Below are 13,742 nucleotides of genomic sequence, written 5' to 3'. Positions count from 1 at the left end.
GTTACAAGAGGTTGTGGGCTGCCTTCTGTAGGTTCTGGGAACGGAATTCAGGTCATCTGCAAGAACAAGTTCTTGGAACTGTTGAGTCATCTCTCCAGCCCACCTTTTCAAGTCCTCAAGTTGGAATTGTAGCTTCTTTTTGAAGAATTTAAAATCTCATACACCTTTCAATGGAGAAGGGGGAAAAGGCGTTTTATAGTGCCTGCTAATTTATGACTATAGTAACTACTTTATAATAAATTTTAAATAGGCTTCTTTATTCCAATTTTCTTATTCTTGATATTCTAGTTTTTTCTTCAATGCACAGCTGAAAACAAATGCCTTTGCATGTTTCTTTTTATCTGACTGCTTTGGCAGGTTGATAAAGACAGTAAGTAGCGTAGGATTTGAGAAACTTCTTAGGAATAAATATGTTGAGAAATTTTCAATAAGTTATAAACACACACTCAACCAATGGTTTTTAGTGAAGACAAGTAAAGGTGTAAATATCTTGAAGTACACATGTGCACACATATACACACATATACACACATGACTGTGCTCAACAGGCAGTCACTTTGATGAACCGATATTTGCTGTTGTTATATATTTACTGTTCTCCCCACCCAAGAATACATTTTGGAAGCTTACTTCATCAGGCCTCTCCTTGTTTAATCCTCTTTCATTCCAAAGTTACCTAACTCCATTGTGTGTGCACGGTGACAATTAGCAGGCATCCAACATCTGCCTTCCTTGGGAGTAGGAGTGAAAGGGGTGGGTGGAAGGAGGGGCCATGATTTCTTCACGAACTGTCTCCTACAGCCTCAGAGCACCTTGGCCCTTTGTTACCATGGTTATCTCTGTCCATCTTGTATTGAGTTATTTACGACTTGTTTCTTCACCTGGTGGCATTCTGCAATAGTTCTGGCTGCTCCTGTCATGGCTTGGATCTTAAACATACCCTAAAGTCTGCATAAAGGTTTGATCACCAGCCTATGGTGCCTTTGGGAGGTAATCAAAGCGTTAAAGAGATATGGCCTAGAGGAAGGAGGTGAGGTCATTAGGGGTGAGCCCTTGAGGGGGGATGTAGGTACTGGGACCTCTTTATCTCCTCCTGCTGGTTGTCTGCCCACCAGGGGATGATCAGCGTTGTTCCAGCAAACATGCATTATCGTGCTGTGCTGACTCACTGCAGGTTCCCCCCAGAGGAGTCCACCACAGAACCATGGACTAAAACCCCTGAAAGAGTAAGTCAAAACTTTAACTATACCATTGCTAGTCAGGTATCCTGTGTAGCGTTGGCAAGCTGGCTACCATGGTTTCTGCTAATTGCCTTCCCCACAGCTGCTCCTACATTTGTGGGCCCTACAAGCGCTTGTCTTCTCTAGAACAACATTCAGCCTCGAAGTCACCGCCTCAAAGTGACAGCGACTCAGCCCGATCATTAAATCTTAGTAGTGAATGCTTGAGCTCCTGACAATAGAATCTGAGAGTACAGAGGCATCGCCTGGGGGAAAGACCTCTGATTTAATTCTTAATAAATTGGCATCAGGATTAGACCACAGCTCTTCCCGTGCGCACCATCCATCAAGAGCTCCGTCCCTGTAGGCATCCAGTCTCACCCGGATTTCTCAAACCTCTTTTAGATCAGGGTGTGAGTAGGTCAAAACATTCGAAAGAGAAGGCCCCAGGGACTTCTAGCAAGCCTCTCTTCCGAGGATGCCACCTCGGTGTTCTCTAGTCTGAGTCAAGCCTGTCTGCCAGTGTGGAAAGGTGCAGAGATAGCTTCAGTTCCCTGGTCAGCCCTGACCAGCTGATAACCTCCTTGTCTAACATCTGTGACTCAGTTTCCTCTTCTGATATGCGACCTTAATAACATTACTTATGCCATAGGGGTGATAGGAGGATAAAATGAGAGCATACGTGTAAATGGTAAAATGATAATCTACACTTAGAAAACTGTGGGGTTGTGTGTGTGTGTGTTTGTGTATATACAGGTTCGTATATATGTGTAAATGCATGTGTGGGGGTGAACATATGTGGTGCGCGTGTGTGTGTATGTGTATGTATGCATGTATAGATGTATGGAGGCCCAAGATCAATATGGAAGTTTTGCTTTAGAAGCCATTCATCTCTCTCTCTCTCTCTCTCTCTCTCTCTCTCTCTCTCTCTCTCTCTCTCTCTCTCTCTCTCTGTGTGTGTGTGTGTGTGTGTGTGTGTGTGTAAAACAAGGTCTTTGATTGGCATGGGGTTCTGGCCAATTAGCCCTTGCTGATTAGTCATTAAGCCCACGAGATCCTTCGGTCTCTGTTGCCCCTACTCTGAAATTATAAGCATGTATCATAGCACCTAACATTTTATGTGGGTTCTGGTAATCAAACTTGGATCCTCATGCCGGCATGGCCTGTTAGTTGTTTAACCAACTGAGCTATCTCTCCAGCCCTGAAAGCTGTGATTTCCATCTATGGACATTTGTTACTAAATACCTTATTTATCTTCAACATTTTTGACTTCTTTCCCCTAGAACTCTTAAGAGAATAATCCAGTGTTGTTAATGACTCATGTTCTCTTGCTTCTCAGGAGAGATGGTATCTGTCCATCAAAGATGGAGGAGCAGAGTGTCCTTGGGTACCTTTGGGATTGATGAACTAAACCCAAGTCTTGCCCTGTCTTCGTCAAGTAGTATATGAAGCAAAACCAAGTCTCTACCTCTTCCACCCCACAAGCTTTTATTTGACATTCTTCTGTCTTGAAGAGCTGGCTTCAGAAGAATTGAAAACTGTGTAGACTCTGAAGTCTGTCACTTTAAGTGTTAAATTAAATAGCACCATAGTGAGGCCAGTCTTGTAGACCTTTTCAGGCACCTTTCTCGGTTGGGTGGCTTGCTTGTTTTTGTCATGCTTAGGATCAAACCAAAGACCATTAACACGCTAGGCAAGTACTCCAGCTGCATCCACTGTATCCACTTCCTGAGTGGATTATTTAAATAGGATATATATATATACATACATACATACATACATGCATACAAATATTACTGAGATGATTAGAAAACATTAAAAAATTTAAGATCCTAAACATAGGCGAACCACCTATATTGACTTACCTGTTAATGCACTATCAGAGGAAGGAGTGAAATTTCTGCTTTGATCGTTTACCAACACGTAGGTTTCTTTAATGTATTCCAAAGAAGACTTGCCTTCTGGGAGTACAGCTTAAGGGTAGAGTACTTGTCTTGTATGGCCAAGGTGCTGGGCTCCAACCCTAACACAGCCAAAAGTCAACAAAACTGAAAACAACCCCCCCCCCCAAGTGGAATCTCTCAGAAAGACCCCAGCAGCATTTCCTTAACACCCTTGCTTTCAAGGATGTGCCCAGGCAGTGAGGCCCAAGTAGGCTGCTGGTGGCATCAAGAACTGGGTATAGTTAGGGACAGTAATCATTGCTCCTAGGACCAGAGCCTTAAATGTGTGTGAAGTGACTCTGGCCTTATGCCATCTGAGCAGTCTCTTTTGTGCCTTAGATTATCTTGCATAAAATGAAGGCTTTGGGTTAAATGATCTCAGATAGATGAGGGGAGGGGAAAGGAGGAGAGGAAAGGAAGGGAGTGGCTTATTGTAAGGCCTACTCTAACTCAGTGGGGTAAGAACATTTTGTGCCTTTTTCTAACATATATTTGTTTACGATCATCGTTTTTGACCATTTCCTGACTGAAAAATTTATCAATCAAACAAAGCATGGTTTACTAAGCCAAGCTATTAAGTTTTCCCTTTGCTCTGGAGAGTAGCTATTGGATAGTTCTTACAGGTGAAGGTAATTATCTTAGGGTCAATTAATATTTTCCTTTTTCAGTCACTGTAGTCCTTTCTTGATTAACAAGTGGAAATGAAGAACTGCTCAGAGTTCAAACTGTATGTATTGTAATGGCCAAGTCACAGGGACCCCAAGAAGACCACTAGAGACACAGTCTCATCGTAATGCAAAAGCAAGGTTTGATTATGCAAATTGCGATTCCAACCTCGTCTTGCACACCAACGCAGCTGGAGCCAGAGGAGGTGTTCCTCCGTTATTAGGCAGGGTTTATAAAAGCAAAAAAAAAAAAAAAAATCTATTGTTATGGGCATAAGGGGTACGGGTGACTCTCTGGTTGGCTCCAGTCCTGTCTTGGGAACTTCCCAGTCTGCTGACAGCAACCTTAGGGCCTAGCACAAAAATAAGAGTTGGTTTTGTCCCTTCATTCTCTGCTTTTCTTGTTGATTGACCCAATCATGTGTCTCTTATAGTTAGTTTATAGGTATCTTCTGTCCTGAGGGGGTCTAAAGCTCTGAGAGAGCTGCACTATAAGGTGGATGGTCCCCAAACTTTCCTTCATAAATTGGACTACCCTACTAAGTATACATGGTCCGAAAGCCAGCAGTATCAACAAAATTATCAGGGTGGAGATAAGAATAGTCAACCATGCGGAACTATTGAACCAGCATTCAAACCATCCTTGGTTGGCTTCCCTTTCTCTTTGTAAGTCCCTCCTGCACCTTGGCCATGCTATCCCTTACACGTCCTGAATGATCTATACAGAAACAGCATCTTCTCCCAGGGCTGCACACAATCCTCCCTGTTGTAAAGGATTAGGCCCAGTCCTCTTCTGTTTTGTAAAACCCTTTCAACCAGTGAGGAGAGGGAGTCCTGCAAGTGGGAGACTGAGGTCTCTAGGTGTTCTATGTCAACATCTATAGCTTCTCTCAAAGCAGAGTAATGGTCACTTTGGGGCAGAAGAGAGGCAGTTCCTGTCCCCAATCCTGCAGGCTCGCCCCTAGGAGGATGCTGAGTGTAAGGGTGCTCATGGGCTCCCTTTTTTGTTGCGGGAGCTCCTTCTGCTCCTTCAGCCAGCAGCCCTCTGCGCAATCAGGAAGGGAGCCTAGTTGCCAGAAGTGCCAGAAGCAGAGCCTGAAGCCAGAGCAGGAGTAAACAAAAGGGGGAGGTGTTGCGGGAGCTCCTTCCTCTCCTTCAGCCAATAGCAGCTGAGATACCAGTCCATTGGGGCGTGGTCTCTCTTTAAAAAAAAAAAAAACGCGGCCACTTACCTCCACTCGTGCTCTGGCTTCCAGCTCTGCTTCTGGCGACTAGGCTCCCTTCCTGATTGCACAGAGGGCTGTTGGCTGAAGGAGCGGAAGGAGCTCCTGCAACACTTTTTATTCTAGCTAGACCAGCATCCTGCCCCATTCTATCAAGGAAACCTTGGTAGTCATGGTAAAGGAGCCGGGTACCAGTCTGATGAGGACACAATATCCATTGGGTTCCTTTAGAACTGTAATATGTGCACAAAAAGTAAACCCAGAGGAGCATGCACACCAGGTATCATTTTGGGGCACCAGGTATTATGTAGCAGTTGTGAGGGGATAAGTTGAATTGCAAGAAAAGTCTTGGCAGTGGGAACTTAACCTATGCAAAGCCCCTGTCCTGTTACTTGTTCCAGGGTTAGAGAATATGGTAAATGCCAGTGACGTTTATCAGACTTAGCTGCTTCTTGAATAAAGCCCTGGACAGCGATTTCCTCATAAAAAGGTGGAGCCATGTCATAATAGAGCCAATAAGAGTTGGTTAGGGTTGACTGTGAGGAGTTTAGAACCATATAAGTCTTAGTCAGAATCTCCAGAAGGGGATGCTGTTCTGGCTCCAAAGGCTTGGTAATAGCTAAAGTATCTGGGGCTGGTGTTTTTGGTGGAAGTGTGGTTACAGTCAGTTGTTGGGGCACTGGTCTCTTTGTGGGTGGGGGAGTAGGATTAGCGTCCAGTGCCTTATTGGGGCCTATTATTGCTGGTTTTATTGGCTCTGTCTTTAGCCGAATTACAAGGGTGGTCAGGACATGTCCCCTGTATCTATAGTATATTACACTCCAGCGTAGGCCTGATGACCACCTTGTGTCTGTTTTCCCTGATCACTGAAAGTAATTTTTATCTGGTCTAAGTCACCTGTCCTGCAGGGCTTGTCAGGCTGAGGAAGAGGGGTGGGGCATATAAGATTGGTCTTACATATTTAAAAGTGACTAAGTCTGATCTACTTACACACCATCTCCATTCCCCATCATTAGAGCTGACACAGTCCCAACTTTTGCAGAAAGAGGATTCCAGGCCTCCGCACTGCTTCCTGGGCATATGTAAAAACCATACCTCCTGGCTTCTACCTGGCCTGTTGACAGACATGGTTCAGGTCACGAAAGCAGAAATATAGGTCAGGCCACCAGGTGTTCAATGGGGCCACATGGGTACTGTGGTACAGAGTTTCATATGACTCTTTATCCTCAATGACCCAAGACTCTCTATCCTCGATGACCCAAGTTAATTTAAAGGGTATATGGGGAAAACCAAAAAAGGGGGTACATGGGTGTTGACTTCTTTAGCAGGAGCAGAGGAAACCAGCATTAACATCAACAGGATCAGGAACGACACTTGAGCCAAACCTTTAAGGGGTTTGTGGGGTATTTTGATGCCTCCCAGGTCTTGTTGTGATAGTCCTCTTGTAGAGTGAAGGGCATGTGAATAATGGACTAAGAGGCGATGCCGTCCATCTTGAGGGTGATTGGTGTTGTCAGGACATCCATGTAGGGCCCTTTCCATTTTGGCTCCAGTGATTTTGGGTGTTGTCTGAATCTGTGAGGGCTTGGGACAGAGGCAGCTTTGAGTAGCCTGTGCTGGCCCTTGATTGGCCTCAGGCATTGGGGGAGGGACAGGAGCTGCCTGTGGCAGAGGCTGGGGAGTGTAGGGAGGAGGAAAAAGTTCAGACTCCTCAGTGCCCCCCCCCCTTGGAGAACCTGTGCTTTGGCATCTTTCCTTGGCTTTACCGCAAACACCTGTGTAGGGGCAGAGGGCTGAGGTGGAGGAAGAAATGGTTTAATCCAGAAGAGGGGGCCCTGAAGCCCATCCACCAACTCTCTCCAAGTTACAATGTAAGGAATCTGGTCCAGATGCCGTATCCTGGGTTGAAAAATCCATTCCTCCACATGGCATATGGTGTCTAGGTCAAAAGTTCCCTCTGGAGGCTAGCCCATGTCAAAAGAGGGCCATTCTGAGGAACAAAAAATTACCCATTTTCCTTTCTTAATGTCTACACTGTTCTTATGGGTGGTGTTCCTGACCTCTTGCTAATGTGCCAGCGTCAAATCTAAGGGGACTGAAGAAACATTTCCCATCTTCAGTCTGTCAGTCAGCAGTTGAACAAATGGGCAGACACACAAGGACTGTCACACAGACTACAATTAAACAGGATTCTAAACAGATGACCATGGTCTACAGATGGTCCTGGAACATGAGTCCCTGGTGAAAGGGGGCCCAATGATTTAAAAAAAAAAAAAAACACCATACTGATGGGGAGGGAGATCTCTAAGAGTGCTTCCTTGTCCCACCACATCAGAATTACTAATGGAAGTCTGCTGACTTCCCAGGTGAGGGTCCAGGACATTTCTTGGTCCCTCCAGGTCTGCCTTGCAAGCTTGTCTGCTAAGGTAGGAACCTGACAGAGAGCTGAATGTGTCCACTTCTGAAGTAGAAGGTTATAGATGAACAAAAGACAGAGACAGCACTGTAACTCATCCCTCTAGCTTAAACTTTCATCTTTGGGGTCTCAGGGGTCTTCTGAGGATCCCAGACCAGCCTCCAAAAGTAGTGCCCAAGTCTCAGGGACCCCAAGAGACACAGACTCATTGAAATGCAAAAGCAAGGTTTAATTATGCAAATCGCGATTCAGACCCTGTCTTGCACACTGACACAGCAGGAGCCAGAGGAGGTGTCCCTCTGTTCTTAGGTGGGGTTTATATAGGCAAAAAAAAAAAAAAAAATCACAAATCTATTGTTATGGGCATAAGGGGTACAGTGACTCTCTGACTGGCTCCAGTCTAGGGAACTTCCCACTCTGATGACAGCCACCTTAGGATCTAGTACAAAATAGAGTTGGTTTTGTCCCTTCATGCATCCCTTTCATTTCGTATGTATGCTAAGAAAACTACTAAAATTGAACGAGATGATGCTTTATTTAGTTACTCAGTGTGTGTTTGTGTGTGTGTGTGTGTGTGTGTGTGTGTGTGTGTGGTGTATGGATGCATATGTACCCATGAAGGTAGACCTTGCTGTTGTCAGGTGTCCCCTTCCATTTCTCTCCTTGTTTTTGAGACCTAGTCTCTCACAGAACCTGGAATTTACTTGGCTAGAGCGGCTGCCAGTGAAGCCCTGAGGTCCATGGGTGTCGGCATCCAAGGTGTTGGGGTTGCAGGTACACACCGCCATGCCCGGGTTTCTACATGTGCTGGTGGGATCCGAACTCAGGTCCTCATGCTTGTGCAGCAAACATTTCAGCCTCTAAGCCATCTTCTCAGCTCTGTGGCTTTATTTTTCACTGATTTTTTATAAACAAGGAGAGAGAGAGAGAGAGAGAGAGAGAGAGAGAGAGAGAGAGAGAGAGAGATTGCCTACTGTATTTTTTTAAAACTCTTCTGCTCTTCTCAGTCATGGTATATATGGTGCTCTTCACTCATAAATTGAAAAGCAAGTTGAAGGCTGAAGATGTCAGTAAATGATAAATAAATTGAGTCATGATGACACTGGGCTTCTGGGCTCTTAATGGCTGCTGTTGTTGCAGGAGGGGCTCATTACTTCCTAGGTGTGGTTTCCCCACCAGAGCCAGATCAGTTCATCGGAGAACTAATGGGCACATGGGGCATAATTGGTGCCCTGTGATGAGCGAGGCAACCTACTCTCCCCATTTAAAAGAAAGCGACTCACTTTTGCTTGGCAACCACACCTTCTAATTACTTGCGAATGCTTAAGACTCATTATCTTCAAAGTTTGCAGAAAGACAGAAAAAAGAAGGGGGATAACACATATTAACCTAGAGTGGAAGACTCCAAGGAGCAACGTTCCCATTGGTCAGCCAGCCTTGTGCAGTGACCCGCCACAGCAAGGATACGTTGAATTGCCATTGGACAATGAAGGCAGCCAGTGGGCAGGAGGTGAAGTTTGTTCACTCTGCCGCCTGTGAGCCACCTCTTCCCCCTCCTCCTTTGAAGCAGGTGTTGAGTAAGAGAAGGTGGCGGGGTTTGTGTGGGGGAGGTATGGATGGGGCTGTGTGAGCACAGACGCGGTTAGATACTGCCCCCTTTCTTCTCTTCGGCAGTCCTCGAAGCAGTTCACCTCTGTGTAGGGTTGAGATTGCCTCCTGTATCTGTACCCCTTACCCCTGGGCAGCAAGCCTGCTAGGAAATGTTATTGCTGCGGCTGGCAATTCACGCAGCACCACCCCAGAGCCCCTGCCTTTTCCTCCTGGGCTGAGCTTTCTGCTCCCCCTCACCCCCAAAGCTCAGCTTAGGAGAAGCAGAGCCTGACCTTGGAAAGAGGTGTCCTCTGAACACCGGTGCCGGGAAACCCTTAATCATAAGCCTAGTAGGTTCCAGCCTGCCCTCTCTACTTGCAACAGGATTTTTGTGTTAAGTGCGGGTGACGTCACGTACAGGGCTGGTCAGGTCTGCCTCAGAAGCGTCCTCAGGCTGTTTCCTCCCATTCCTGCATCTTCAAGGGCTGTGGTATTAGTCCCATTTCCATCCCTGTGACAGAATACCTGAGACAAGTTAGCTAAAAGAGGAAAAGGGTTAGTTTGGCTCCTAGTTTTGGAGGTGTCAGTCCAGAGTCTGTTGAACCCTATGATTCGGGTCCATACCGAGGAGCTGTAGTGTTGTGCCTAGTAGAGCAAAGTTACTACTCCCGCGGAGGCTGGGAAATGGAGATAGGAAGGGACTTGGATTTGGATTCAAATATCCACCCCCCCCCCCCTTGGCCTAACTTCCTCCCATGAGATTCCACTTTTTAAATATTCCACTACCTTTTGTTTTTCTTTCTTGAGACAGGATTTCTCTGTCTAAGGGTCTTGACTGTCCTGGAACTCACTCTGTAAGCCAGGCTGGCCTTGAACTCACAGAGATCCACCTGTCTCTGCTGCCCAGGTACTGGGATTAAAGGTGCGTGTCACCACTGCCTGGCAGATTCACTACTTTTTCAATAGCATTGTAGCACCCGTATATGGGCCTTTAGGAAAGCATTGAAGATCCCAACCGTAACAGCTATGTGTGTCTTTTAAAAAGCAGATTTATTTATTTGTATTTTATGTGTATGAGTGTTTTGCCTACATATGTGTATGTGTAGCACCTGTGTGCATAGTGCTCACAAGGACAAGAACAGAGCATTGACCCACGGGACTGGAGTTAGAGATAGTTGTGAGAAGCCGTGCAGATGCTGGGAGCCCAATCCAGGTCTTCTGCAAGAGAGCAATTGCTCTTAAACATGGAACCGTCTCCCTCGCTCCAACAGCTTTGCTCGCAGGAAGGGGCTTTCCCTAGCCCTGAGCACATGTGTATAAACGTGCAGGCCTTTCCTCCTGTTCCTGAAGTCGACCTACGTGTGTGCCTTGAAATCTCCTGAAGCATATGTGAACTTTGAGCAAGGAGATTAAGAAAATTCTCTGGGTCGCACTGTGTCTCATTTAATTTCAGAGATGTTTCTGGATGTTTTAAGCCCGACTAAAGGGACCTTAAAGGAAGTAAGCCAGAATTCTGGTCTGGAGTGAATTCACAGATTCAAGGTGTCTTTGTTCCTTCTTTCTCTTTCCTTCTCCCCACCCCCACCTCACCCCTGCTCTCAGTCCCTCCGTCTCATCTTCTCTTTATTTCTTCCTCTTCCTGCTTCCAAGAATGACTATCTCTTGCCACTTGTAAATGGATCAGATATTTTCTGTCAGGTAAATTTGGGTGGCTAGTCTTTCTTCTCTGTGTCCTCCATGGAGAATGACAGACCCGAGGAGACACTGGATGACTCTGGATGTATTTAGAGAACTGTGCCCAGCAGTGTGTTGCTGGGACACTGGGGGCTCCGACTGTCTCCTCCCAGCTACCAAGTCACCACTTATTGTTGCTGTCAGCCATCCCGGGCTTTTATTAGAGGATGCTCTGGTTAACCAAACAGGGCCTCTTGGCCTTTGAATTTTTATGCTACTTTAAAGCCTTTAAAAGGGAATGGATTTCTAAACTTCTTCTCTCTTAAAGTTAAAAAACCATTTTTAGTATCTGTTAAGTGTTCATGTTGTGCTCAGCACTTAACCAATGCTGTAAATGTTGCTCTAGATGAGAACCATATGACAGGGCTCCCTCCTGCAGGCTTGGACACACTACAGGAGAGCAAGGGCCACTCAGCTTGTGTGTGTACATGTTTAAGGTGGACTGTCTCTCTATATATAGGTATGTATGTATGTATGCATGTATGTTATATATAGATAAACATTATATATATATATATATATATATATATATATTCATTCACTTTTTTTTCCAGACAGTATCTCACCTAGCCCAAGCTTGTCTTGAATTGAATTCACTATGCAGCCATGGATAACCTTGAACTTTTAATCTTCCTGCCTCTGTCTCCTGAGTGCTAAGGTTACCTGCATGAGCCACCACACCCAGTTTATGAAGCACAGGTGACTAAACCCAGGCCTTTGTGGGTGCTCTCAAGCACTTTATCAACTGAGTTACACACCTAGCAATTCTGTCTTCAGTACCCCACTACATCCTTGACATCACTTCCTCTCATCAGTACCCCACTGTGCCCATGGCATCATTTCTTCTCATTTCTGTAATTCACTCTTTTAGTTTAGATATTTTAAGTCCAATATGATTGGCACCTTGAACAGAAAGAGGCAAATCTGCAGCTGAGTGACAGAACACTTGCCTACTATGTGCAAGACCCTGGATCCCAGCTCCAGTAGCACAAGATGACAACAAATAACCAAGTATTCACTCCATGTGCATGTAATTTATACGGAAGAGTCATTACTATCAACATCGGGAAGTTACATACAGGACTCTGCCTATATCCTGGTTTGGAGCTCACAAAACACTAAAAAGAATTCACAGTTTTTATCATTTAGTTATTTAGTACATTCACTGAGACCACGTATGTGATACATGGAGTACCAAACACTGAGCATGTCAAGGGAAAGATGAAGGGAATGATTGTAAAAGATAAAAAATAATTTAAGAACCAGGTTGTGTTCTTGCCAGCACTGAGCTGCCTGTCAGGTACTGTGCTCAGTGTGTGTGCTAGCGTTCTCACTGGGCTCCTTTAGCAGCTTTCTAAGAGAACTCTGTTTAATAAGGGGCTGTCTGATGTGGATGTTTATAGTCTCCCCAAATTCATACTTTGAACCTGAATTTCCCCAACATGGCGGTATTAAGAGGTGGGGCCTTTGGATGATGGTTAGTTTACTAAAGCTCCAGTCTTATGAATGGAATTATTGTTTTTATAAAAGAGGCCTAAGAGCCAGGGAGAGGCCTCAGCAGGTAAGCTTAACAACCTGAATTTGATCCTTAGAAACCATGTGACAGAAGAGGAAACTGACCTCTTTAGGTTGTTCTCTGTCCCAGATATACTATGGTATGTATACACACACATGCACATACACATGTGTGCATCCACATAGTCCATACATGTAGACATACATAGACATATATACACACAATACACACATACACACAGGCATGTGTATTCCCACATACACACATGCACACACAGAGACAGACATACAGACACATATACACACATGTGTGCACATGCATTTGCACACTCACATACACATATGTAGATGTACACAGACATATATAAGCATGTACATGCCCACAGACAAGTGCATACACTCACAGACATATACACATGCATACATACATACACACAACCACATATGTGCGCACAGACATATATGAACATGCACACACACATACATACACAAGCATACTTACACACACATGCACACACAGACACTGAATAACTGTAAAAAAATGGATAAAAGAGGACTAAGAGATCACATCCTCCCCTTCCCACCATGAGGAGACACACAGAATCTACCCTCTATGAGAAACAGGCTTTTGCCAGACACTCAGTCTGCTGGTTCCTTAATCTTGGTCATCCTTGTGTCCACCTAAAGCATTTATTAAGGCAGCGCCTATAGACTAAGTCTAAAATTTGTACTAAGAGAGATGTTTCTAAAAGAAACATTCTCCAAATGAGGAGCAGCTGTGGGACTTTGTAATGGCTAGAGGTTGGGGCTTTAAACTAAATTAAGAAGAAAACCCACGTTGTCATGTTTGGAACATTATGAATGTTTCTGGGGAGGGTGCAGAAGAAGGGAGTTGTAGGGCCGACTATCCCAGTGATGGTCTAAGTGATTGGATCTGAACAATGGTAGAGATACAGGAAAAGGCAGCCCTATGGGATGACAGATGGAATTCAAATTTGAAGAAAATCTTTTTGGAAAGCAGAGCCATGTGGCTACAAAGTTCAGGAGAAATTGTTTGAAGTAGGTTTGTACCCTATTGTTTGATGGATGATAGAGCTTGTGGATAATAACATTGGCTCTTTGGTAGAAGGAATATCGAAGTTGATATATAAAACATCGAGAATATGTTGTGGCTTCTCTTGACTACTTAGAGATTAAAAGAGGGAAGAGAGTCAAAGGTGAGCTTATTATCAAAAAGGAATGAGTGTTTAAGGACCTGGAAACTATTCAGCCTGGACATATTACAGCAGGTGAGAAGGATGCTGGCAGACAATGCCCAGGAGTGCACAAGGGGTCCTCATGGATAGCCATAGACTGTTTGTGAAGATGATGGAAAAGTAACTCTGAAGGTATCCAGGATATCTTCAAGGTTGTCAGTCCAGTCTCTGGGCCAAAGT

This window comes from Arvicola amphibius, chromosome 6 (genome assembly GCF_903992535.2).
Source record: "Arvicola amphibius chromosome 6, mArvAmp1.2, whole genome shotgun sequence".
In the NCBI taxonomy this organism is placed as follows: Eukaryota; Metazoa; Chordata; class Mammalia; order Rodentia; family Cricetidae; genus Arvicola; species Arvicola amphibius.
This window is presented reverse-complemented; position numbering follows the sequence as displayed.